Here is a 27,256-nt window from a genome sequence, read left to right on the forward strand (position 1 = left end):
TTGGGTGTACACTCCCTGGAATAGGGCAGATGTAATGGCACTTAAAGCTGCATTGCCTGACCCGCGGAAAAATCCAGCCGTTTTATTATGAGGAAGTTGAGGGAGCCATAAATTCTTGTACCATGACGTTAGCTGATATCAATTCATTTTTTTGGGCTAATATTACCGCCTGATATGTAAAGATCTGTGCGTAAAGTTAATGATCGCGCAGCTTATGGGGCATTATGGAAGGGGATAGAGATGGAAGATGAGGATATGGAACAAGCGAAAAAGCCATGTCAGTTGATTTTAGATCTTCCTGTTGCAATACTAACTAAGTTAAAAATGATTATTCCCCCTAAAAGATTGATTGGACTATTTTAGCATCATGTAAACAAAAGGCAGATGAATCGGTTTCAGATTTCTTTATGCGTTTTGAGGAAGCCTTTCATGATTTTAGTGGTCAGTTGCTAACGGACGATACAGGCCGTCATTTGTTTGTAGATAACTATGTTACAAATCTATTACCAGGACTGGCTAGCCGTTTAAAAGCTAGTGAAAGCTTTTGGACTACCTCTTCTCCGGCATCTCTCCTGATGATGGCTCAATATTATGAGCGTCAAGAATTAAAAGCGAAGGGTAGTGAGGATAAGAAGTCTAAGGAACTAAAACCAAGGTTATGTTATCTCAGGTTTATGGTCCACCTCCAAGAGGTAATGATAGAAGCGGACGAGGATTTTAGGGCTCTTCTTACACTCGTTCGAATTTGGCTGTTGATCAATGCGCGTATTGTAGGAAATTTGGCCATTGGGCTGATGTGTGTCCATTGTTGCGCTCACAAGGCTATGTCCGTGGTCGAGGACCAATGAGAAATTGCTTGGGATATTCAGGTCCTAGGGGCAACACGAACGATCGCCAAGAGGTGGAGCAGTTTGGAGCCAAGGTGGCGTGGACCAGAGCAAGTGCTACTTGCCACGAGGACAGCAGTTCGAGTCATGAACCAGAAAAATTGGATCCACAGCACCCATTGTCGGCGAGTACTTCCTACCTTGGTGGAGCCTGCTGTGTTGACCGACCATCGAGAGGAGAGGTTCTGACTGCAGAGAAAGGCTGTGCTGTGTCACCTGACGGATCTGAGGAGTTCTTCCCGGACCAGACAATCCTTGGAGCAACGAGATATAATTTGAGACCGAGAAAGGAGTCTGCAGTGCTTGTGAAAGTTGTCTGAGCATTCCCTGGGTTAGTGAAACGGAGAGCCGATGTGGCAAGGGGGGATCAGCCCTACATTAGAGTAGTGACACCCGTCTTGGCCCGTGGTGAAGAAATCAACGGCTGCCCAGGGGTAAAAGCTCTGACAACTACTTTAGTTTCAGGAAGAATTGTTTTGTGCTTTTGTCAAAAATGGAAAAGAAGAAGATTTTTTGTGCTGTAGGGCTTATTGTCGTCTTGGTGATTGTGGCATCAATAACATGGTCTGTTGAGGAGACAACTCCTGCTCGTGAGTTGTTTGTTGTTACTACACCAACACCCGAGGAGCATTATTTCTTCATGTTCCCATATCAAGAATTGAAGCACCGACAATCCTATCTTAATAACACTTTTATTCAGATGCTACACCATACCCACATTGCTACAAATGCCACGAACTGTTCGAGTTGTGGGATGATGCCTGCACATCAAAAGAAGGGAGGTACATCGTTTATACCTATCCCTTTTTCGCATAATGGCTCCTGTCAAGCCTGGTATACCCTGCTTTTTGCAACTAGGAAGCCTACCGTGGGCAAACTGCTTGTGTGCGCACGTGCGAATAATCAATGCTGCCGTGCGTAATAATGTGATTTCTGACCTCATTCAGTCACAATTCTGTCTCATTTTAAGGACCTGCTGGACCGTACTGTAGGCCTGAGCCACCAGACAGCGCTGCCCTACAGACAAGTGTTGAGCGCAGTGCTGCAAGAGGGATGGGGGCCCTACAGACACATGGTGTTGCCTTTTAGGGCACTATAGTGTACTAAGTGTACATGCACACAGCTTCTGCCACTGCATTACAGGCACACATTATGCTTCTACCATGCGCATAGTTCCTTTCTATGTGAACCTTCGTGTAACTTATTATTATTTAACCTTGTGTATTCTCGTGCTCTCCACCTCCTCTTTGAACCACGATTACCACTAACAGTTGGTAGATCGTACTTCAAAAACGAAGGATGCACTCAACTGCTGTTTTCTATTAAGCTTGAAATAAATCTTCATTTACCTCCAGACGTTTCCACAATTAAATTATTTCTCCCTTTTCAGACACTGAATTAATGGACCCAAAATGGGCGGAGCGGGTGCTCACACAACAATGATGCCCTGGGCATTCTGACACCTTCCATCGTGGTATCAAGACACCGTCCCCGACCAGAGACCTGCTCTTGTACCATATATAAATATATATATATATATATCTATATAGATATATATATATATATATTCACTGAAAAAACCATAGGTTATAGACCATATATAGTTAGGGATTAGCATTTACAAAACCTTATTTTACTCGCACAAAACCATTGAAATTCGCATATATAGTTAGTTGCACTAACTATATATCGCGCACCCGCAATCCACTGCTGATGATGTCACATATTACATCATTCATGACATGGTCAGTGACATCACTGATGACATCACTGATGACATCTCAAATAGAATATTCCTCCTGAATTTAAAACTGTGCATTGGAACCTACTTGTAGGTGCCTAAATCTGCCACAGAACCCAATAGCTCTTTTCAGAGCTACCCTACCTCTGATCATTCTAAACGTTAATCTTTTTCTAAATTGTTTCATTATTTTTCATCAAAGTACGCTCCCCGGTTCCCCCGCGAAATTTTTCAATTTTTTTTTTTTGCCTATATGAGCGTCCTAAGCCCCCCTCAGAAAACCTAGAGGGTCACAAAGTGTCTACCGTGCCCCCTTCTACCCATTCCGAACATTGTTTCCCCTCCATCTTGTGTCTCAATTCTACCGATACACAAAATCGAGGACTACCGTAACACTGCCGGTTCGCGTACCGGTGCTCGCACCGGTGAGCGCTCGCTAAAAAAAGGTGGGAAAGTAATTTACAGAAAAACGACTGGCGACACGTTCATCAAATATAGAATAGGCCCTACTACATAGCAGTCCCTACCATTTACCCAAATTTGATGGAATTCCATTGAGAAAATTATGTTGTAGGACTGACTAAATATCCTGAGGTAAATTACATGACAGAAACACATATGAAGTGTTAGAATTGACAACCAATTAAAATGTTACTTTTATTTTCTACTATTATTTCATGACATTTGATTGGTTATGTACCTGAATATATATAAAGAAAGAGAGAGAAACACAGCCATTTTGACTACTACTTCCTGAAGTACATTTCAAGAGCATTTTGACTGTGAACTTTAACTTCTTTTTCAAAGGTAAGATATAATTTTAAAAATTTGAAAGGAGAACTATGTTATGCACTTTAAATTAAATAAGGAAAACGTTTTCAGATAGTTACATACTGTCCCTCTATAAGAGTTAGTCATTGAGAAAGACTTAATTATTTAAATTATTGATTGAGTTAGACTTCTGTGATATAATTATGAATTTACTTAGGCTTCACCACAGGCACTTTTTAATAGTTTTACTTCCTGCCTGAAACCATGCACTGCCCAAAGATTACTTCACTGTTAAAAACTCACAAGCACCTGTGTGAACCTAAACCCAACATTGCCCTATCTCCACTGATATATTTTTTTATGCAATTTACAGCAAGAAAATGGAAGCACAACAGAAAGAAAATAATATTTCCTTTCAAATTAAGATTGAAAACAATCCAAAGGAAGAAAATGAAGAAATTGACTTTTTGAATGACACATTAGACGAAGAATTAATTAAATGTGCTGAAGAATGTGAATGTGATTCTTGGAATGAAAAGGAGGACATTCCTGATGATTTAATGCTACAAATTCTCTTAGATTATGAAAAAACAGAACAATAAATTTAAATTTTAAAAGTTAAAATTGTTTGAGACATTATTCTTTTTAATATGAAAATTATGAAATAGTACCCAAAAAGATAAAATATAAACTGAGACTTACATTATACTGTGCAACTTTTTTTGTGTTACATAGTAAGTTTGCTCATAGTTACTTCCTTTCTCCCACTATATTATCTCCAATGTGTATTTAACATCTCTTTATCATCTCCTGCCTCCATGTTCTTTCTGCTTTCCTCACAGACTATGCTATGAATTCCATATACCACAATAACTTCTGAAACAACATGCAAGATATCTCCAAAGAAAATGGTGTATATTTATTTTTAGACTCTGCATTGGTACCTACATGTTGGTACTTAAATAAAAAAAAAAATACAACAAAAAGAACAATCAATAAACATACAATATTTGAACATTCTTTCATTCTTTTTTCCATATATTACGCTCCCCGGAACCCTTCCCGGTGCGCGTACCGGGCGCTCCCCCCACAAAAAAAACGATATTAAAAAATTTTTTTGTTGCCCCACGGGGCCCTTTTAAAGCCCCCTCATCAAACCTAGGGGGTCAGGGAGGATGTACTCTGCCCCCTTATGCTCATTTCCCACTTTGTCTTTTCCACCTCTTGTGTCTCGATCCTACCGAGACACAAGATGGCGGCCACTCCGGACTGTTTAGAATGTTGACAGTCACCGGGGAGCCAATCCGCTTCTCCTCGCGAAGTTCCGTTACGCGTCAGGTACGCGAACCGGGGCGCTAACCGGGACGCTGTCACAGATATATCTGTTTTTTAAAACCTTAATTTCTCGAAATCCACTGGAGCACATATATTGAGACATAGCAAAGGCACGTCGGGCAAACCAAATCTACAATTTTGCCAAGTTTCGTATAAATCCATTCAGCCGTTCGAGCTAAAAGTGATTCCAACCGCCCTATGGAAAAATGAATGGGAAAAACGCGTTTTGGGACCCCCCTTTTTTCTCGACCCCCCCTTGACAAAACCCCCCCAAATTTTCAGGGGCTGCTCGGAAATAAAATGTGCCATTTGCCTGAAAATTTCAGCTAATTCCGTCCACAAACGCTAAAGTTATTCGACATAGAATTTTCACAAATCCCATAGGAAAATATCCTAACTATGTATACCTACTGGCGAACGCCAGTAGGTAATATATATATATATATATATATATATATATATATATATATATATATATATTTGTTTTTTTTTTTACAACCAACAGCTAGTGTTTTTTGTAAGGCAGGGTGACATGCTGAACTTAGATTGATATTTGACACATAGGTATGGGTGGCAATGTGAGCTGTTTTTTTATGGGACAAATTCATGTATATAACAATAACCTTCTATTACAGATCTATACACAACACTTTAAGATTTCACATGGATGTATATGAATTTGTCTTGTAGGTGATTCAGTACTTATATACCTTCATTATGACATCATTGATTTGGCAAGAGGGTGTTGAGTTTGGGGTCCTGAGTACACTGTGATACCTTACTCTTGTGGATTTTTTTCTATGTTATTTACTGGTATATGACATGTTTGACAACATATTGTTTGACTGTGTCAGCTTTACATTTAAGGAATGAGATGCAGGGAAATGTAAGCAACTTGAGCCCATAAACCTGTCATTTGTCACATTGATGAAGTATGTCAATGTGTGTTGATAACTATGTGTATGTTTGGACCTAGACTTTAAGAATGGCTGAGACGTATGTGTATTTTGTATTTGTGGTATTGCATTTGTACCTGGATTTGACAGTTACACATTAATTGAGGCTACATTTAGAGTGCATGATCTAAAAAGAATTCTTCCGTTATTTTTGCTGATACTTTGGTCAACATATACGTTTATTGCAATGTGTGACACATTTACTTAGGAAGACATGATTTGCTCAACACCCATTATTTTAGCACAACTTTCACAAATTACCAAGCTTATATACACACTTCACATATACACTTAGCTTAGCTAATACGTTCCCTTTCCACTTATATAGACTTCACTTGTGAACCACATGATTACTGCATTTATTTTGTGATCAGTGCATGGAAAGTAATTCTGTCCACTCACACAATGTGAGTTGAGAGAATACTCATCATAGTTGATTTTTCGCTACTTCTATAGCAGAAACAGTGAGGGAATAGCACAATGGGACATCATTGTATTCTTGTTGAAGTCAGGTATTCGAAGTATGTACATATGACACAAGATTCATGCACAAACACAAATAAGTTGATTATGCGATACATTCTATCTTCTTAGTTGGAAATACGTATATTTGTTGTTTCCTTATCAATGAGTGGGCCATTCCAGTATGTGACATTCTGAAACCGTTGACTGATGGTACAGTGGCGGAAGATGAAGGCATCATGTCCACTCCCTGATTATTTAGCCAGCATATTGATGAACGTTTCCTGATGGTCCACTATGACCTGGATATTGATGGAACATGAGTGCTCCACCCGCACCACCCGCCGCGTGGCCCACCTGCGTGTGCCAGTCCCTGTTGCCGCCGCCACTGCCGCCACTGCCAGTAACTTTTGTTTGCTTGCCTGTATTCCGCATTGTACTGTACTGTATTCTGTATTGCCAGTATTCTGTGATAGATAGTATCGTCTCTCCCCGTGCTTGCCTGTATTCCGCTTTGTATTGTACTGTATTCTGTATTGCCAGTATTCTGTGATAGATAGTATTGTCTCTCCCCGTGCTTGTGCCTTTGTGTGTTGCCCCTGCCCCTGATTGTACTCTGCTATCCGTGCTGTTGTGCCCCCTGTCTGACTGTTGTGCCCTTGCTTGGATTCGGTCCTCCTCTCGTGCTCCCGCTGACCCACCCCGCTCCCTGCCGCTGCTCCCCCGCGGCCCCTCCCCCACTCCTTCAGCCTCTCCTGACATCGCTCCCCTCCCCACTCGCCACCCCGCTCCCGCCTCCCAGCTGCTCCTCCCTCGCTCCGCCTCTCCCACTGCTCCATTTATGGCGGAGTCCACGTGTACGCGCAGCGTTCATGTGCAGCGGGTGCGCAGATTGTGCGCCGAAGGCATGCCAAAGGCAAGCCCGTCTACGCCCGTCCGCACCTGGACCGCGCCCAGCGCCAGACCCTTGGCCCCCGCAGATGCCATCCCTCTCACCTCCACCCTCAGTGCACTCAACACCGTCACCTCCCCGGATGCCATCAAGCCACCCCAGGACGCACCCACGGACCCTTCACCTGCCAAGCCTGCAAGTTCACCGGCATCCAGACCCGCAACCCACCCGCACCCGCCAAGCCGAGCACCTGCAGCAACCACCTAAAGTGCATCCTGCTCAACACCCGCTCCGTCCACAGACACGCCGTGGAACTTTGGAACCTGCTCAGCACCACATCCCCAGATGTTGCCTTCCTCACGGAAACCTGGATGAACGCCTCCTCAGCACCTGCCATCGCCATAGCCATCCCGGACGGCTACAAGATCATCCGGCGAGACCGCGCCAACCAGACTGGAGGAGGAATCGCCATCGTCCACAAAAACACCATCTGCATCTCGTCCAACTCCGAAGACACCCTCACAGCCGCCAAACATTTTCAATTCCAGATACACACCGACCCCAAGACCACACTCATCTGGATGACTTCTTCTTGGTGGGACGCAGGGATTCGATGGACTGCCAGCAGCAGCTGCACGGTTTCACAGACCTCATGGGTTACCTGGGTGTGCCCCTGGCACCAGAGAAGACGCACGGTCCCAGTACGGTGCTGTCTTTACATGGTAAAGAGCTTGACTCGGTGGCCATGGAAGCACGCCTGCCAGAGGACAAGCGGACGGCACCCTCATCTACAGACCCCCAGGACCTCGCACACAATTCAGCGAAGACATTGCAGACTTCATCAGCCCACACACCCTCTCCTCTGCCGACTACATCCTCCTCGGGATCTCAACTTCCACCTGGAGAACAACAACAACAACAACAACACCACCACCCTAGTGGACAACCTCGCTAACCTCGGACTCAAGCAACTGGTGAACACCCCCACCCACTACGCCGGACACACGCTTGACCCAGTCTTCACTTCCAGCAAGCACGTCTCCTTCAGCCACTCTACCGGACTTCACTGGACAGACCACAGCTGCGTCCTCTTCAGCTTCAGAAAGAACGCCACCCACCACCACCCGCAACAGGTTCCCCGCAGAAACTGGAACAGGATCACCACCGACCACCTCACCGCATCACTGAACCAGAACACCCCGCCAGATCAACGGACCCCAACCAAGCAGCCCTCAACCTCGCACAATGGATCACCAACTGCACCGACGACCTGGCACCCCCGAAAACCCACCCCAGCAGACCCGGAAGCAAGAAAGCCCCGTGGTTCAGCGACGACCTCAAGAACTCCAAGAAGAACTGCCGCACCCTCGAGAAAGCCTTGAGAAAGAACCCAACCACAGCCAACATGACCGCCCTCAAGCACGCCATCCGCAAGCACCACTAGCTGATCCACACCACCAAGAAGACAGTATTCAAGGAACGACTAGACAACAATGCACACAACAGCAAGGAGCTCTTCAGCATCGTCAAAAAGCTCTCCAACCCCAGCGCCGGAAACAACAACATCACTCCCTCGCAAGACCTCTGTGACTCACTCGCCATGTTCTTCCACAACAAGATCGCAGACATACACAACAGCTTCAGCGAACAGACCACGCACCCAACCACAGAACCAACGCTCCCCACAACCACCCTCCACAACTGGACCCCAGTCAACACCGAAGATATCATTCGGACGGTGAACACCATCCGCTCCGGATCACCAACCGACCCATGCCCTCACCACGTCTTCAACAAGGCCGACTCCGTCATCGCACCCCAACTCCGGGACATCACCAACTGCTCCTTCGACACCGCCACCTTCCCGGAGAGCTGGAAGCCCGCCAAACTCAGCGCCCTCCTGAAGAAACCATCAGCAGACCCCACCGACCTCAAAAACTACCGCCCCATCTCGCTACTCCTGTTTTCCGCCAAAGTCATCGAGAAGACCGTCAACAGACAGCTGGCCGCCTTCCTCGAGACGAACGGATCCCTCGACCACTCACAGTCTGGCTTCTGAGGCAACCACAGCACCGAGACCTCCCTCATCGCAGCCCCTGATGACATCCGAACCCTGCTCGACAACGGGGAAACAGCGGCCCTCATCCTCCTGGACCTCTCCGCAGCGTTCAATACTGTCTGCCACCGCACCCTAGTTCAATGCCTCAGCAACGTCGGAATCCAAGAGAAGGCACTGGAGTGGATCATCTCGTTCCTCACCGGAAGAACCCAGAGAGTCCGCCTCCCCAGTTCAGATCTGAGGCCACCGAAGTCATCTGCGGCGTACCACAAGGCTCATCACGCAGCCCCACCCTCTATAACGTGTACATGAGCCCCCTCGCAGCCATCGCACGCCAACACAACCTCAACATCATCTCCTACGCCGACGACACCCAGCTGATCCTCTCCCTCACCAACGACCCCGCCACGGCCTGAACTAACCTACACGAAGGGATGAAAAAAGTAGCCGAGTGGATGAAGAACAGCCGCCTGAAACTGAACTCAGACAAGACGGAAGACCTCATCCTTGGACCAACACCTTTTGCCTGGGACGACTCCTGGTGGCCCCCGGCCCTAGGCAGCGCACCCAAACCAACGGACCACGCACGCAAACTGGGCTTCATCCTGGTCTCTTCCCTGTCAATGACCAGACAAGTCAGCACCGTCTCGTCTTCATGCTTCAACATCCTACGCATGCTCCGAAAGATCTTCAGATGGATCCCCACCGAAACCAGGAAGCCGGTCACCCAGGCTCTTGTCACCAGCCGACTAGACTACGGAAACACCCTCTACACCGGAACCAAACTGCAGAAAAGACTCCAACGTATCCAGAACGCCTCCGCACAACTCATCCTGGACATTCCCCGCCACAGCCACATCTCCAGACACCTGAGAGACCTGCACTGGCTCCCCGTCAGCAAAAGAATCACGTTCCGCCTCCTCACCCACGCACACAAAGCCCTCCACGACCTGGGCCCCAGGTACCTCAACAACCGCCTGACCTTCTACACTCCCACTCGCCAACTACGATCAACCAACCACACCCTCGCCACCGTTCCACGCATCCGAAGAACCACCATGGGAGGAAGATCCTTCGCCTACCTGGCAGCCAAGACCTGGAACTCCCTCCCCATCCACCTTCGCCTCACCCAAGACCACCTCTCCTTCAGGAAGCAACTGCAGACCTGGCTGTTCGAGCAGTAGCCCCCCCCCCCAACGCCTTGAGACCCTCCGGGTGAGTAGCGCACTATACAAATTTCTTGATTGATTGATTGATTGAACAAGTGTGCAATCAGTTGCACCCAGGACCTGATGAAATTCAGCAATGGCAGAAAATCCTTGTTGGTAGCCAGTTGTTGTGGCGTCTTGGGGAAGACAATGTACTGGGGTTTGAGTCTAATTATGGCCTCCACAAATGAGGGGAAGAAGGCAGAAAATGCTCCCTCTGAGATTTCTTCCAATCAGTCTGTTGTGATTTGGAAGGAACCTGATGCCTGCATGCGGAGAACAGCCATATATTTTACATGTGGTGGGATGTTAGTAGGCCTTGCAGTTGGTGGCTGGAGACTTTGCCCAATCTTCTTCAGCAATTACTTGATGGACTCTCTGTTGAGTCAGTAACACTGTATGACCTCCCCCTCCCTTAGGTCAATGAGGGATATGCACTGCTGGAAAATATGCTCCCTCCTCCCTTGCTGCCTACATGGTGGTGGTCTCCTAGCTACTCCAAGTTGACATCTAACATGGCGTAGTTGAACATGCCAACGTTTTTTGTTTTATGCCAAAAGCCATTGCATGATTTCTACACCTGCTTTGATAATACACACCAATTTGGCAAATTTCATGCTTTGTGTTGCACTTCCACATGATGCGTGACGCAGTGCTACAGTCATAAATACTGCTGTGTTACAGTTGTGTCAGATTATGATGGGGAACACCTACATTGCATATACTAAATATTTTATGGCACAGATGCTTTCTGTGCTGCCTTTTGCCCCACCCAGCACTTAACAATGACACATTTATGCAAATGTGCTGTTTTATAAATATGACATAATGCTTGTGCCACTGTTGCGTCACACTTCATGGCACAACGCTGGTGAAAGCCTCTCATAAATATGCTCCTAATGGGATTGTGCGACTGTGAAGACAAGGAAAGCCCACATATTTTGCACCTTGGGTCCGAGTTTGAATTGACTATCCATGGAATAATGTCACAGTAAATATCAAAACTAAGCTGGCATAATCAAACAAAGAAATCTAATAGTTAGCTCATGTATTTACTTGTTGATGATGCAGGACACATACACTCTTTTTCTCTAAAATGGATGATCCTTTTAAGGCAGAAGGAGCACGGATTGCTAGACAATGCGGCCATCATTACTAGGCATCTAATTCTGTATGATCAAGCTCTAAAGTATGAATTTCCATTCAGCATAAGCACATTAGCTTCCCATTTTGGCCAGAAAGACGATTGAAAATACACTTACGCAAATCAAACTAAAAATGAGTTTGTCTACGCAATAATACATGGACATGATGTTGTTCTGTGAATTCTTCACATCCTGAAAGCCAGTTCGAATAAATGCACGCACTTCTGTTGACATTACTTGGAGAGAGCAGCTTGAACACATTTTACACAAATCTGCGATTCAGAGTCAGCTGTTATTTAAATATTTAACTAGATGCACAGAATCTTGTTCAAGCGCATTAGAACATTGAGAAAGGTCTGTCGGATTAGTTAATTAAAACCTTGTAAATGTTAACACCAGGCTGTGTAAGTGTCAGCACCTAATTAAAATCTGTGACGAACACGTTTATGCGACTCTTTTTAAGTAAAGTTGAATGTATGAAACAATGACAATGTAATACTCGTACCGGGAGGAGATTTAAAATCCTTTTGAAAGCATTCAAAAATAAAAGCTTCCGATCTGGAGAAAAATGCTCTGCACAAAAAAACGCATTACTTAAATAGATGGAATTCTTCTCAAAATCATAATAATGGAAAGGTACAAATAAGTAATAAAAAAATAACTGTCCATGGAAAATGTTCTGCTCGATCTCGGAATAAAAAATCTCTCTCACTCTCTCTCTTTCTTTCTCACTCGATAGATAGATAGATAGATAGATAGATAGATAGATAGATAGATAGATAGATAGATAGATAGATTGATTGATTGATTGATTGATTTAGGATCTCCGTTCCGAAAAGCTTTTTTGTTTTCTTTATAACGTTAGCGCCAATTGAGGAATCTTCACTAAACTTCTCCCCCAAAAGTTTCAGGTGGATCCCTAAAGCAGGGACACAGAAAAAGGGGTAGGGGGGAATACTCAGTTTCCCTATCCATTTTTCTATAAGAAATGTATACACAGCTACACCTCAAGCTGCTGAACAGAAATACACTAAATTTAACAGAAGCTTAGATCATAGTATAGAGAGTGCTTTTTGTGATTTGATTTTAATCTGTTCAATAATCTTTAGGCAATGAATGCTCAAAAACTGTGTATACATCGCGGCCCAGACGATCTGATGAGACGACAGATATTAAGACATTAGGACTCGGGACACAGGACTGAAACATGGAAACAAAGACATAAGGTGACAGGATAGAGATACCCTGAACCCCTGGGCCTGCTGGTGAGGTACTAAAAGGACCCAGTTAGGGGCCAAAAATTGTATAAAAAAATTATTTTGCCACAAATTTGCAGAAGAGCTATGAATCTGCAATGAAATTAAAACCCCACATTTAAAAAAGTACCCCCACTAGGGGAGCTACTGCATTTATAATTAAGGTGGATGAGGCACATTGCCCTCCTTCAAGGATTGAAGAGGCCCCAGGGACCTCATTCCCTGGTGACAATATCTTATTAAAGGGGAGGGATGTGAGTGCCCCTCTCCAATGGCCTTAAAATGCCCTGGGTACCCCATTTCTCAAGGCGACACAGAAATTGGGGTAAGAGGGCATGCAGGCCCCTTCCCTGAGCCTAAAAGGACCCCAGGGACTATATCCCCTAGGACCATCTTATTAATAAAGGGGATGGGTACCGCTTTGGCCCCCCTCCCTAAGCCTTAAGAGGCTGAGAGGAGTCACAATTCACTAGAAGGGAAAGGGTGCTGTGTAGGCTCTCTCCTAGAGATATTGTATGGCCCTGGGGACCAAAGTCTAACCCATGGGACACTGTTGTTTACCCGCCCACATGCATGGGCGGCGGAAGAGTGATGCTTTTCCATTCTGGCTCCCACCAGGTGCAGAACAAACCTGTTTGACTGCCTTGGTTTCTTGGCTTGAGCCCCCATTGAGGGAGCAGCTGTGTCCCCAGTCTCCACCCTTGTCCCTGAATAAAAATAATGGTATAGGGTGCTCTGGGTGGGCACTGGGGCACCTCTTAAGGAAAAAGAAAAAAATGCCAGTCCCCTGAAATGGGGAAGGGTGAAGGAAGCCAGCAGGGTCACGAGGGCCCTAAAATTCCCCACATATCCCTGTTAAAAAAAGAAAACTGTTTGTCTGGGGTAAAACTGGGACACACTGCTCACTCTAGGAGGTCCCTATAATGTACTGCCACAACTAATTAGATATTTTTTATTTTTGGTGATGTCCCTAGATGGGGCAAGGACACCACCAAAATACTTTTTAATGTTGTAGGGTGCTGCTGGGAGTTGTGAAGACTCCAGCAACATTAAAAATACAGTAAGGTTCCTAGGTCATTGAATTTATGACCCTGGAGAACTTGTCATGTTTTTTTACGGCATTTCTCTGGCTGGAGCTTTTGCTCTATGGATGGACGTTCAGTACCCTCAGGACTGGCTGTATGGCTGCATTTTAAGTGGTCTGAGGATGTATAAAAAAGACACAAGACCCTCTTGTGGTTGTTTTTATGATTATATTTTTGGGGATGAAAACTGTTAAAAGAAACACTCAGAGACATGTATGTTAATTAAAAATAAATATTGTTGTCTCTTACCCTTACTTTCACAATTTTCACCACAAAATTAGACCCTATCTCTTTGGTAAAACAGAATAAAAATGGTAAGGGACCATGTGCCCCTCTCACATAGTCTTCTTGGACTCCGGGGACCCATTCCCTGGTGCCAAAATCTGAGGGGAATGAGGCGTACAGCCCCCCACCTTGAGCCAAGGGTACAGTGTCACTGATGCAGACTATAATAAAAAGAGGAGTTGGACCATGTGGACCCTATCCTCAAGCCCTATTAGGGCCTGTGGACAACATCCCCGTGGTAAATATCATAACAATGGGAGGAGGCCATGTGCCCCCCTCCCAGAGGCTTTTCCCACCCAGGGGACTCCATCCCTTGTGGCAATACGTTTTTGTTAAAAGGAGAGGGTGGCTGTGCGGCCCTCCTCTGGGGGTGGGATGGGCTTCCTGGGATACAATTAGTAAGCCAGACCTGGGATATAGGGTCCCTGGGGCCATTAAATGTTCAGGGAGCGGAGCCGCATTGGCCCAATCCCTTTTGTTTAAAGTGCCAGCCCTGCAGAAAGTGGTTCCCATGGCCTTTTTAATGCCTGATCTCGAAATGTACTCAGCTTGGGGTTGTTCGCCTCTGGGGGAGGTTGAATGCCTGTGACGAGGGGTGGGCTTTACGTATGGAAATAAAATATTAATTTAAATTAAATCAATCCTAGAAATTCACAGAAAAAAGGGTTAAAGTAACATTAAAGTTAGGTGTCATTCCAGATCATTACTGCTGTCAGATGTGGAAGCATGTTTGAAATTCCCTCTGGCTGGGAGCAAACTCATTGTTAGGTCTTGTTTAGTGGAAGATTTAAAAATGCTCCCGCCATACAAGACCAAACACATGTTTTCCTGCCTGTGCAGGTGCAGGCCTGGGAAACTACTGTGCCCTGGGTGTGGGCTTCCCAGGACACAATAAGTAAGCCAGCCCCGGGGATAGGGTCCCTGGGGCCATTAAAGGTTCAGGTATGGGAGCTGAATAGCCCCATTCCCTTTTGTTTAAAGTGACAGCCCTGCAGAATGTGGTCCCCAGGGCATTTTTGAGACATGAGCTAAAAATGTTGGCCGTAGCTTGGGGTTGGCTGCCTCCCAGGGAGGTTGAATGCCTCCGAGGAGGGATGGGTTTTATGTATGGAAATACAATATTATTTTACGTTAGTTCAATACTAGAAATTCACAGAAAAAACAAAGGTTAACATAACAACATAGTTGGATGTGGTAAAAAGATCTATTTTGTTATTTTTAAAACATACAAATTGACTTAGAAATTCAAGGATTAAAGCAATGTTATAGTTAGGTGAATATGTCAATGACAATATTAACATTTTGAATTTATATTTTGTTCACATTTCAGAAATATTTCACTCTTTATGGAAGGACGTTGAAAGCACAACAATAGTAAAAAAAATAGGTTATGTCCCAGTAAATTGCCAAAACTGTGTAGGAAATTTAGATTTACTGACAAAAGTGCCTGAAAGCTGGAAAGATGGTGAATTCAGCACCACATACCCTTTGTTGATACCATTTGCAGGGAACAAATCAGACGCTTTCTCCTGCAGCACTTTTTGCCCATTTATTCCCCAAAAAACGTTACTGTATTTTGGCTAGTTTCTTGATTTCCTCCAGGGGAATCCACAAACACTGGGTACCATTAAAATCCTCTGGATGTTGAAAGAAGAGGATGCAAATTTGGCATGGATACCTTATGTGGACAAAAAGTTATAGGAGCCTAATCGTGTACTACCCCAAATAGCCAGAAAAAGGATTAGCAAGGGAGGAAAAGGCCTAGCAGTGGAAGGATTAATATCTTTGGGAAAGCTTTTGAGATGGCAACCTGACACATCATGTTGTGTGGCAGTGCAGAGCTTAGTCCTCTCAAGAGTTGATTATGGGGACTCCCTACACTCGGGTAGTCCCAAGACAGTCATAAAAAGACTCCAAGTGAATTCCAATGAAAATAATAGAATAGAATATTGGGGCACACTGGTCTTGGAAAGCATGCAGGGGCTGGTGCTCCAGGCTCCAGGGCAGGTGGTCTTGGATTTACTGGGAGATAGCTTGTCAGCCTGCTAGGAGACTAGCAGGCCTTGGCCCCCCTCCTGGTCACAGGCAGAAGTCTCACAGAACTTTTTCTTCTCACACAGCATGGCTGGCTGCTTGGCAACTGACAATCTCCCCTACTTATAGTCTATTTCCAGAAACAAAATGTCATTTAGTGTCTTAGTCTTTGAGGTTTGTATTGGAGGCCTGCTTCCTCTTGAAGTGCCCACTCCTCCGCCTCTCTTCTGGAAAGCAGTCTGTCACAGAAGGAGCAACTCCAAATCTGATACCTCCATGCCACAGGCCATGCAATCGACTAGAGGTTCACACCTGATTGTCAGCCAGAGAGATAAGTGTATCAAAATGCTGCACAGTGCCCCAGCCCAACTCCTTGTGATGATCCTATGAGCCCCATGTCCTTCCTAAGATGTACCCAAACCCCCTTCTAGTGACCTCTATCCAGAATCAATTAGCACCCTTTTCAGTGTCCTGAAGAGCCTGCTCTTCATTCCTCCAGTGTGTTTCCCACCCAGCTCTCAGGAATGCAGGAAGCCTCAACTGTATCTACCTCAGCAGGCTCCACCAGTAAGTATAATGTCTCCAAAATGGAACCCAGAGTCATATTTGCATTATAACCCTCCCAGGCACACATTCATGGTAACACACGTGTAAAATAACGTACAACATATTGACTTGATGTAGGTCAAGGGTGAGTTAAGCATACAGCAGTGGAGCATTACATGTGTGCATACCTGTAGGCCTCACTACATTGACACAAGTAAAAAGGCCTGTTCTCTTCTACTCATCACTACACGGTATGCTGCCACCACCGTGCTTGGGTTACTTCACTCCTGGTAAAGCCAGCAGCCTTTCACTATCATGAGGGAAGCACTCTGGGTGTCCCTCTTTATCCACAAAGACTGCAATCCGTGAGACAGGCCTATGCCAGGGAGCACATGCAAGATCCATGTTCAGCCAAGACAGCAAAAATCAGCATCACTGAACCAGATATCATTGCAGCTGAGCCACTTCGGACAGGGGTACATGTCCATCAGCATATGAACTTTTCCTTCGCAACACAATTTATTTTGAACAAGTCCATAAAATACAAACTCTGAACATTGCAACATGCATTGAACCCTCCTGAGTGCATTGTGAAGCAAATGTCCTACACAAACATCTATACCCTGAGGTACCGGTGTATGTATTATATTAGTACTCCATTCTGAATGTCAGGTCTTTAAGAATTGTGACTGGGATTTATGCAACACCAGTTTGCTAATGAGGTGATTTTCTGACAATCATAGATAATGGTTAGGTAAATGCTCCTGGTCATGTTAGATTTCTGCATAGCATTGTACTCTTTGGTCAATATTATTTTAATTGATATGCTTTCCATATTGACTAGTATCGCACCATCCAGACATATTTGGTTCATGTATTGTGTTCTGTGAATGGGCGCATTCTATTTTATACTTCACTGATGTTCACTTTTATTTGTCTTATATAACATCTCTTTATGATGACCAAATGTTCACAATCTTAGGAAAGACAAAGCTAGCAACCAATCTAGGATACCCACCCTATAAATGTTGATATGAACGATGTTGGTTTGTTACAGATTCCTCCTTATGTGGTTACTATCAAGCCTAATGTTAAACTGCCACGTATTCCACAATACAATGATGGTGAGCGAGCCTTGATGGCTATTATCTATGATTTGGTTCAGAAGGGCGTGGTTGAGGAAACAAGAGGTAATGTTTGTAACAGTCCTGTTCTCCCCGTTCTTAAACGTAGCGATCCCTCTCAACCACCTGTGTATCGTTTTGTGATTGATCTTCGGGAGGTCCACAAGATTGTTGTCCCCCAGTTTCCTGTTGTTCCAGATATCACTGCTTTGCTTACTATGATACCAGCCTCAGCGGGATGGTTTTCTGTTTTTGATCTAAAGAATGCTTTCTTTAGTATTCCTATTGCTGAGGAAAGTAGAGATATTTTTGGCTTCTCTCTTGGAGGCCGAAGCTTTCGGTTCAAGCGTGCTCCTCTAGGTTATTTTGAAAGTCCTTCTATCTACAGCCAAGCTTTGAAATCTCAGCTTGATGCGTTCACTTTGCCTTCAGGTGCTACTTTGATCCAATACTTTGATGATTTGCTGATTGCTGCTGATTCAGAGGATGTTTGTAAGGATGTTACGGTTTCTTTGTTGCGTCATTTGTCTGATTTACAACATAAAGTGTCCCCTTCTAAGTTGCAATATTGTCGCCAAGAGGTTACCTACTTAGGTCATCTCTTGTCGAAGGAGGGAAGACGATTGACCCCAGAACGAATTCAAGCGATTGCACAAATGTCTGAGCCAACTACACAGAGGGAGGTACGTGCCTTTCTGGGCATTACCTCATATTGTAGGCAATGGATTCCGAATTTTTCCTTGTTAGCTAAGCCCTTGCTGGCGCTTACGTTGAAAGATACGCCACAACCTCTCCCTTGGACCGATGAATGCCAAAAGAGTTTTTCAGATTTACGTAATGCTTTGTGTTCTGCACCTGTGTTAGGTACTCCGAATTACAGTAAGCCTTTTACACTCTATGTGCATGAAAGCGAAGGTTGTGCATTGTCAGTTTTAACACAACAATTTGGAGACAAACAAAGGCCATGTGCCTATTTTTCGGCCACGTTGGATCCAGTAGCCAAGGCATTGCCTAGTTGTCTCAGAGCTACAGCAGCGGCAGCAATTTTTATTTGTCAGTCTGCTGGATTGGTATTGGACAACACCCTTGTTGTTATGGTACCACATACAGTAGATACTCTTTTGAATAGGACTAAGACACAACACCTTACGAGTGCTCGTTTGTCTGGATATGAGCTAACGCTTTTGGCTAGTCATATACATACAAGCAGTGTAATACTCTGAACCCAGCGACATTGTTGCCCATAACAGATGAGAAAGGCATTCAGGAGCAGCATGATTGTTTTCTCCAAACAGAGGAGGAGACGAAAGGCAGAATAGATCTGAAAGATACACCACTCGTGGATCCGGACGGGATGCGATGGGTGGATGGATCCTGTTTCAAGCTTCCGAATAGAGAGACAACTGCAGCCTATGCTGTCACTACTTTGCATACTGTAGTGGAGACAGCACGTACTGCACAGAATACAGCCCAAGCAGCTGAGTTAATTGCTTTAACGAGAGCATGTGTTTTGGCATTAGGAAGGAGAGTAAACATCTACACCGATAGCCAATATGCTTTCGGTGTGGCTCATAGTTTTGGTTGCTTGTGGAAGGAAAGAGGATTCTTTACTTCCCATGGCACTAAAATGCAGCATGGCCAGTTGGTGACTAATCTTCTCGATTCACTTGCCCTGCCTAAACAAATAGCAATAATCAAGGGTAGAGCTCACAAAAAGATTATTGATGATGTGGGTCATGGGAATGCTTTTGCAGACGAGGTAGCAAAAGAGACAGCGAGAGATGTTACGAGTCGAATGTATGTTGCGGGCCCTGCAAGATGGATCAGAGAAGGAGGAATGTGTGAGGACACAATAGAAAGTTTGAGAATGGTTCAAGAAGAGGCTACTGAGAAAGAGTTGAGTAAGTGGAGAGAAAGCACTGGAATGTTGGACGCGGCTGGGTGTTGGACGGAGTTGTCAGAGCATCAACGATGGCTGTTACCAGACGCCTATGTACGACCTGTAGTTACTATGGCGCATGGTCCAGCCCATATTAGTGCGAAGGGCATTTGTAAAGTTTTGGCTCCAGTATGGCAGAATGAGGGAATTCCGAAATGTGCAGAAAACATAGTGAAGCACTGCATTGTTTGTCTAATGCATAATCCAGGAAAGGGAACTCTGACTCCAGCAGGTCAATTTGCTCCCCCTACGTATCCTTTTGAGGTATTGCAAATCGATTTCATTCATATGGATCGTTGCAATAACCTCAAATATGTTCTGGTGGTGATTTGTGCCTTTTCCAGATGGATAGAACCATACCCCTTAAAGGACAATACTGCCTTATCTATGCTAAAGTTCTTTTGAAGGAGTTTTTCCCGAGGTTTGGTTTGCCGCGCATTGTCTGGTCTGAAAATGGAAGTGAATTTGTGGGTGAGATCATGCAGAAAGTATATGCAGATCTTGGTATAAAACAGAAATTCCATGCGGCAAACCACCCTCAGTCAGCGGGATTGGTAGAGTGTTATAATGGTACTCTCAAGCTCAAATTGGCAAAGATTCAGGCGAGCACAGGTCTCGCCTGGCCTGATGCCTTACCATTAGCACTCTTGTCTACAAGAACCACTGCTCATTCCCGTTTAGGTCTAAGTCCGTATGAGGTCGTTTTTGGGCGACCAGCAAATGTCTGAGGAGTGCCTCGACCTAAAAAATATTATGACATTCCTTACCCAATGCTGATTGACTACTTGCATGACCTCACCACTAAATTACGTGTTCTTCACCAACAGGTTCAAAACGCTTTGCCCGAGGCCTCCGCGGAGCCATGTCATTCCATCCAACCTGGCTACTGGGTCTGCGTGAAGAATTTTCAGCGGAAGTGGAATCTGGAACCTCGTTGGGGCCCACCACGTCAAGTGCTACTCATCACAAGGACGGCAGTAAAGGTTTTTGGGAAAAAGAACTGGGTTCACGTCATGCACTGTAAAAAGATACCCCTGCCCTTGCCTTTTGACCAATGGGTTCGAGAGGGTATAGCGGACAATGAAAGTGAAACAGTGCCTAGATTTGTACCATTTAGTAGTGCACGCATGGACCACACAAACTGTGAGAAAGAAGACGACGACGTGTTACAGGAGGCCGTCGCAACACATCTGCGTTTGAACACTGTGAATCCAGAAACATTGTTTAAGGAACAGACGATCCCCAATAAGACTTGATATAATTTGCGACCGAGAAGGGTAGAGGATAATTGAATTTTCACAATTTTTCTGGTCATATCTTTTTTGTTTTGAAAAGACATTTTGTGTATGTATTTTTCTTCCACCATCCATCAAGTTGCACGGTCACGGTATGAGTCTTAAGCTGTGATCTGAGTAGTGACCTAGGTTCCACAGGACTTGCAGTCTCATAGGACGGCTAACAACCACAGCTAAGTGATCTAGGAAGATTATCGTGAGCAACGCCTTTAGAGTAATGGATGCGAAAGTGGAAATTAATGATCAGACTGTAAATATGAAACAGCGATTTAAGAAACTTATGGTTAGTCCATGTGGGATAAACTTATGTATTCTGATATGTTTATGTACTCTATTAGCGTGTAGAAGCTGGATTGTTTATGTCCTACAGCCGTTACCTGTTCCTACTTCTGTCCCCATATCTTGTTCTGCTACTGCCTCCCCACACCGGTTCTATACACTTTCAGCACACAAACAGATTTGGAGGACCGAATACTTTAACAATTCATTCATTTAGTTATTACACCAACACCAGTTAGTAATGAATACTACTGATTGTTGGGTTTGTGGGCTCATGCCTCATAATACAGAGAGAGGTATGCCATATTTGGTTTTTCCATTCTCCTATGAAGGTTCCGCCTGGGCTTATCTGGCTATGTTTTCTAATCTTTACCAGAATCAGTTGCCATATCCTCCTGGCAGTCCATATGGTGGTGGAGCAGACTTTAGTCATAGTACTTTGATTAAGGAAATTGTGACTATAAATAAGATTGCTCAGATTAGCAAGATTCCTGTAAATGAGAAGAGAGCATATGATGGATGGCACATAACACGATATGTCACTAGCCTTACAGAAAAGGCTAAACTAAGGAGCTCTCCGCCAATTTGGACTGTACCTCATCGAGGTATTTTTGGTTACAAATTAATGGTCAGAATGTTAAGCATCAGCCAGAGAGGAGTAACTGTTCTTATACCTATGTTTATACACCTCAGATTCCCTCACCGCTAGTGCCATCACAAGGCACATATTTTATCTGTCATGATAGAGCCTATACATGGCTTCCTACTTACTTCTCGGGAACATGTTATGTGGCTTTTCTTCTTCCACCAACATATACCGCTCCTTCAAGTCATCACAAAAAGAGACATGGTAGGGGAGTCTTTGACCAGAAGGACACAGCAGGACAGGAGGCATCTGACTTCATCAAAGGGTTGCTTCCTTTCTGGGGCCCAATGGCCAATAGCAGAGACATCAGACACCTATCTCGTGTTGTTGAGGCTACCATAAACGAAACTTCTGGAGCCTTGAGTAATGTGACAGCCGAGCTTCAGGTGGATCGTCTTATGACTTTACAAAATCGGATAGTTTTAGATATTATCCTTGCAGATAGGGGTGGAGTCTGTAAATTGATTGGGTCTAGTTACTATGTTTACATTCCTGATAATGCCCCTACAGTATACCAAGCTATCTCTAAGTTACATACCATCTCCGAGTCTATACATCGGGACACGGGAGATTGGTCTTTGATGGGATGGTTTTGGGGACTACTGTCTACATGGGGATGGAAGATACTAACTTTCCTTGGAATGGTCTTGGCCATTATCTTCTCTTGTTGCCTTTATGTGCAGTGTGGACCTGTAATATGCGGTCTTTGTGCCGCTATGTGTGTCCCGAAGCCTGCATCACGGAAAACAGAGAACATTAGAATGATGTTACAGCAACAGCTCGAGGACCTCATGGCCATTGATATCGATTCAGATTGACTTGAGTCCCTGATGTATTGCCTGAGTAATGGCAAAATGAGGGTCTGAGGTTCTGCAATTTCAGATTTCGTCCCGTATCTAGCTGCCATGTTGTGTACTGTCGCCATTTTGTGTTGCCCTCACTCAGGCTGCACGGCGAACGCAATGCTTTTGCTTTTCCAGCTGCTACGTGTCCTTCCAGTTAAAAAGTAACTCTATTGTCCTTGTTCATGAAACCCGATGTCAGGGTTTGGCCGAGTTTGCTAATCCATGTCTGGTTCGATTGATCCCTGTCTCAGCCGACTATTTGCCCTCTCCTATTCTTCCCTTATTCTATCTTATCCGACTGGCCTTCGCTATTCTCTCCTTGTATGCTCCTATTACACAACTATCCTATGAGACACACCAGCATGTCCTGCCTCCTGCGAGAGGGGATTGTGAACACCATTACTGATTAATTTGTTGGAGGGGTGAAACACGGGGTCCGAGAAAGAGGCGTATACTGAGATACCTGATAACTTGTTTTCCAACTTTTCCTATTGGTTCGTTTTGTGTGTGCGGGGAGTGGGATATTGTAAATGTGTTTAGTATAAAAGATTGTACCCCACGGACTGAAGTGGCAGTCTCCTTAGAACTTACACTCTACATGTACTTCTAGGACAACTGTGCTTAGCTGCAGCTAATAAACCTGGCTTCCATGAGTGTCTCGTGTCTCTCTTAGTAACAAGGCAGGTGAGCCCTTGGATTAAGGCGTGCCCTGCGCCATCCAGCCCATAAGGCCCGGTTCTCCACTCCGCATGCTAAAGAAGATTTTCTCCTGGATACCGTTCTCCACCAGAAAGGTCCTGTTACAGGCTCTCCCAGTCAGCAGGCTTGACTATGGAAACGTCCTGCTGGTGGGGATGAGGGAAGATCTTTTTTCCAAACTTCATGCAAAATACAGCAGCACGCCGAGTTCCTAAGAAACCTGCACGCGCTCCCTCTTTGGTACACTCCAAACTGGCAGTAAAGATCTAGTGGCCATCAGCTCCTCCAAATTCCTAGAATTAAAAAGGCTAGGATGGGGGGACGTGCTTTTTCTTACGTTGCCCCTAAATACTGGAACGCACTACCAGTTGACCTGTGGACCTGTACTACATTCATTGCCTTAAAAAAAAATTAAAACTTGGCTATTCACTGTACATTGTTTTATAGTAGATACATATTGTTAGAACTGGGGGCCTCTAGTTGGCCGAGGTAGGTACTACTGTCCAAAAAGGGACCCTTGCTTCTAGTCAGGGTAAGGAGGAAACACTCTTTAGATAACCTGTGCTCATCCCCTTGGTAGCTTGGCACAAGCAGTCAGGCTGAAACAAAAGCAATGTGTAAAGTATTTGTACCAACACTCACAGTAACACAGTGAAAACACCACAAACTGACTCCACAACAGTTTAGGAAAATAAAGGTATTTAATCTAAACTACACAAAACCAAAACGACAAAAATCCAACATACACAGTTCAAGAATATGGTTGCAAAAGAATTCTTAATGTTCTTACGGTTAGCGATACAATTATCCATAGTTGCGTCACGTTTTTGCCACAGTACCTTTGTTAGCGATAAAAATTTCCTAACACAGCAGCTGTAATAGTGAAAAACAAGCGATGCGTTGCTCCTGAGACCCTGGGGAGGCGTTAATGACAGCCCCGCTGCAGCAGTGGGCGTGTTGCGACAAATCCGGTCTGTATGAAGAGGAAAGCCACTTGTATGGATTCCGGGGCATAGGTTCTGTAGGAAGTTTTCTCCCACAAAGGCACGATGCAATGATTCTCGGGTGTTGCAATGATCTCCGGGGCGGCGCTGCGCTGTCCAACGGCGATCTTTCTCTGGATGCAATGGCTCTGCAATGATTCCTGCAGCGACGTGATGAGATGATTTCCCCAGCGACGACAGGCTCTGCGACGATGTTCGCAGTGGCAGAAATCTTCCTGCTAACGAAGGGTGCAACGTATTCAGGCAGCAACGACAGACGCTGCAACGATCTCGGTCTTCGTCGCAGGGGAATTTTCTCGCTCGGCCGGGATTGCAATACATTTTCTGTAGCAAAGTCTTTAAAAGCTTGATTTCCAGCTCCCCAACATAGGTACAACTTCCAGAGGCACCACACATGGGCCAAGCACTCCGAAGGACAGAGCTCTCTCAGTAGAGTTCAGGGAAGCTGCGGGTGAAGTTCTTTTGTTCCTGGGACTTCATAACAGGGAGTCAGCTCTCTCTCAGGCCCTTGGAGATTCCTTCAGGAGAGGGGACACAGCACAAAGCAAAGTCCTTCCCCTCTCCTTGGCAGCAAAACAACAGCAGGTCAGTCCAGCAGAGCAACAGCAGGACAGTCTTCCTTCTACAGTTTCAGCTTTCTCTTTGGCAGAGATTCATTCTTGATTCCAGAATGATCTAATTTTCTGTTGTCAGGGGTCCTGTACTTATATTCCTAAAAGCATTTATTCTCTTTGTGAAAGTGGGCCATGAGAACGGTCTCAACCAGTTCAGGGTGTTCCTTGAGCACTTTGTTTTACTGGCTTCTCCTTTCCTTTCAAAGTGAGGGGCAGGGTTGTCAGCCGCCCAGCAGGAGGTGGAGCCAGCATTGTGGAAGGCAGGCACAGCCCTATTCAGGCCCTGGTGCTATCTCCTCCCACCACTCAAGTTACAAATTCAGTCATTCACCTAGGGCTGACTCAGCGCACCTCCTGGGGAATCCCCAGCCCCTGTCACTCTCAAACCAGACAGTCAATTCACAAACAGGCCAAGGCACACAGAAAAGGTCAGGCAAGAGAACAGCAACTTTCTAAAAGTGCTGTTCTCAAACACAGGATTTAAAAACAACCTCCCCTAAAAGATGTGTTATTAAATTCTGAGTTCAGGGACACCAGACTTGTATGTCCTATCTTGTTCCTATCGGAAGATATGCTGGTAGCCACTGTAGCCAGCATCCCCCATGATAGCCTATGGAGCAAGATAGCCTTGCAGCAGTGAAAAATGAAAAGGGCTGTAATTCACTACCAGAGCATGTCACCTGCACAAGTAAATGCTCTACCTTTCATATACACTGCACCCTGCCCAAGGGGGTACCTTGGGCCTTCCATAGGGGTGACCAATGTGCACAAAAATGGAATGGTTAGGCCTGGTCAGTGGGGACACTGACCAGGAGGACATGGCAGTTCACAGACTGCACACAGGCCCTGCGTTGGCAGGCCTAAGACACCATTTTAGGGCTACTCATGTGGGTGGCACAATCAGTGCTGCAGGCCCACTAGTTGCATTTGTCATCACCAGCCCTGGCACACCCAGTGCACTTTACTAGGGACTTCTTGGTGATACAAATATGCCAATCATGTATCCAATTACAATAACAATTTACACAGAGAGCATATGCACTTTAGCACTGACCAGCGGTGATAAAGCGCTCAGAGTCCTATTGCCACCAGCCACGGGTCAGGAATAATAAGGGCGGAAGAAGCAAAAGGTTTGGGGATGACCCTGCAAGAAGGGCCAGTTCCAACACATATGTAAAACTTGCTGACCTCCTCTATTCAAAGAGCTTATGTTGTAAATACCAGTTGCTCACTTGTGTATAGCTAAATACCGGATCAATGCTTATAGCCTTATACTGATTAAATTGGAGTTCCTTATTATTTCGATCCAAAAGTGGCTGTTGCACGAAGAATGGGGCCTCAAAGCATGAGACACTTCTGAGGAAGATGGGACCCTTGAACTTTGTATTTTAGGAAATGTTATCTTATGTTTTGAATGTCATCTATTTATATTTAATAATTATGAAGAGCCTTTATTGGGATTTAAAGTATCAATCGTTCTAATGCAGGGCGGCCGGTCTTTTAATATATTTGAGTATTTTATTCTTTTTGTATGAACTGAGTGTATTTATTAACTGATACAGTTTTGTATTATGAATTGAATAGGGTTAAATGTCTGTTCTGAGACTTTATTATTCATATGTTTCTTTATGCACCACTTTTTAAATTGTTTACGGTGGGTTAGAAAACATAAAACCTGCAAAGAGGTCTAACAAAAAAGTAATTAATTGTTACAAGACGTGATAGCACCCTTTCATGCAGTATATTATAATTTAGATTAACCTCATATTATTGTGTATCATACTGTAACGTTCTTCTGGATTATAAATGCAGCATGTGTTATAATAACCCCATCATTTGACAGAGAACAGGAACACAATACACTAAAAGAATTAATGGTCGGTTAGCCCTCGGCCATTGAGAAAAAAAGATATCAATAGAAAGTTCAAATGAAGTCTACATCATACATTTCTCAGAGGCCCTCTTCTTTGAAAGATAATCCTGTAGCTGTTAATTAGCTAGGGATTAGAAAATGTAGCTGCTCGCTATTCACCAATTACGAAAACAGGTACATTGACAGATCTGTATACAGTTATAATCAGGGGAAAAACTAAGGTTGGGGAAGGTGCTGCATTGTGGCTGACAAACTGACACATTGATGGAAAACGGC

Source organism: Lissotriton vulgaris, chromosome 3_2, assembly GCF_964263255.1.
Source record: "Lissotriton vulgaris chromosome 3_2, aLisVul1.2, whole genome shotgun sequence".
Lineage (NCBI taxonomy): Eukaryota > Metazoa > Chordata > Amphibia > Caudata > Salamandridae > Lissotriton > Lissotriton vulgaris.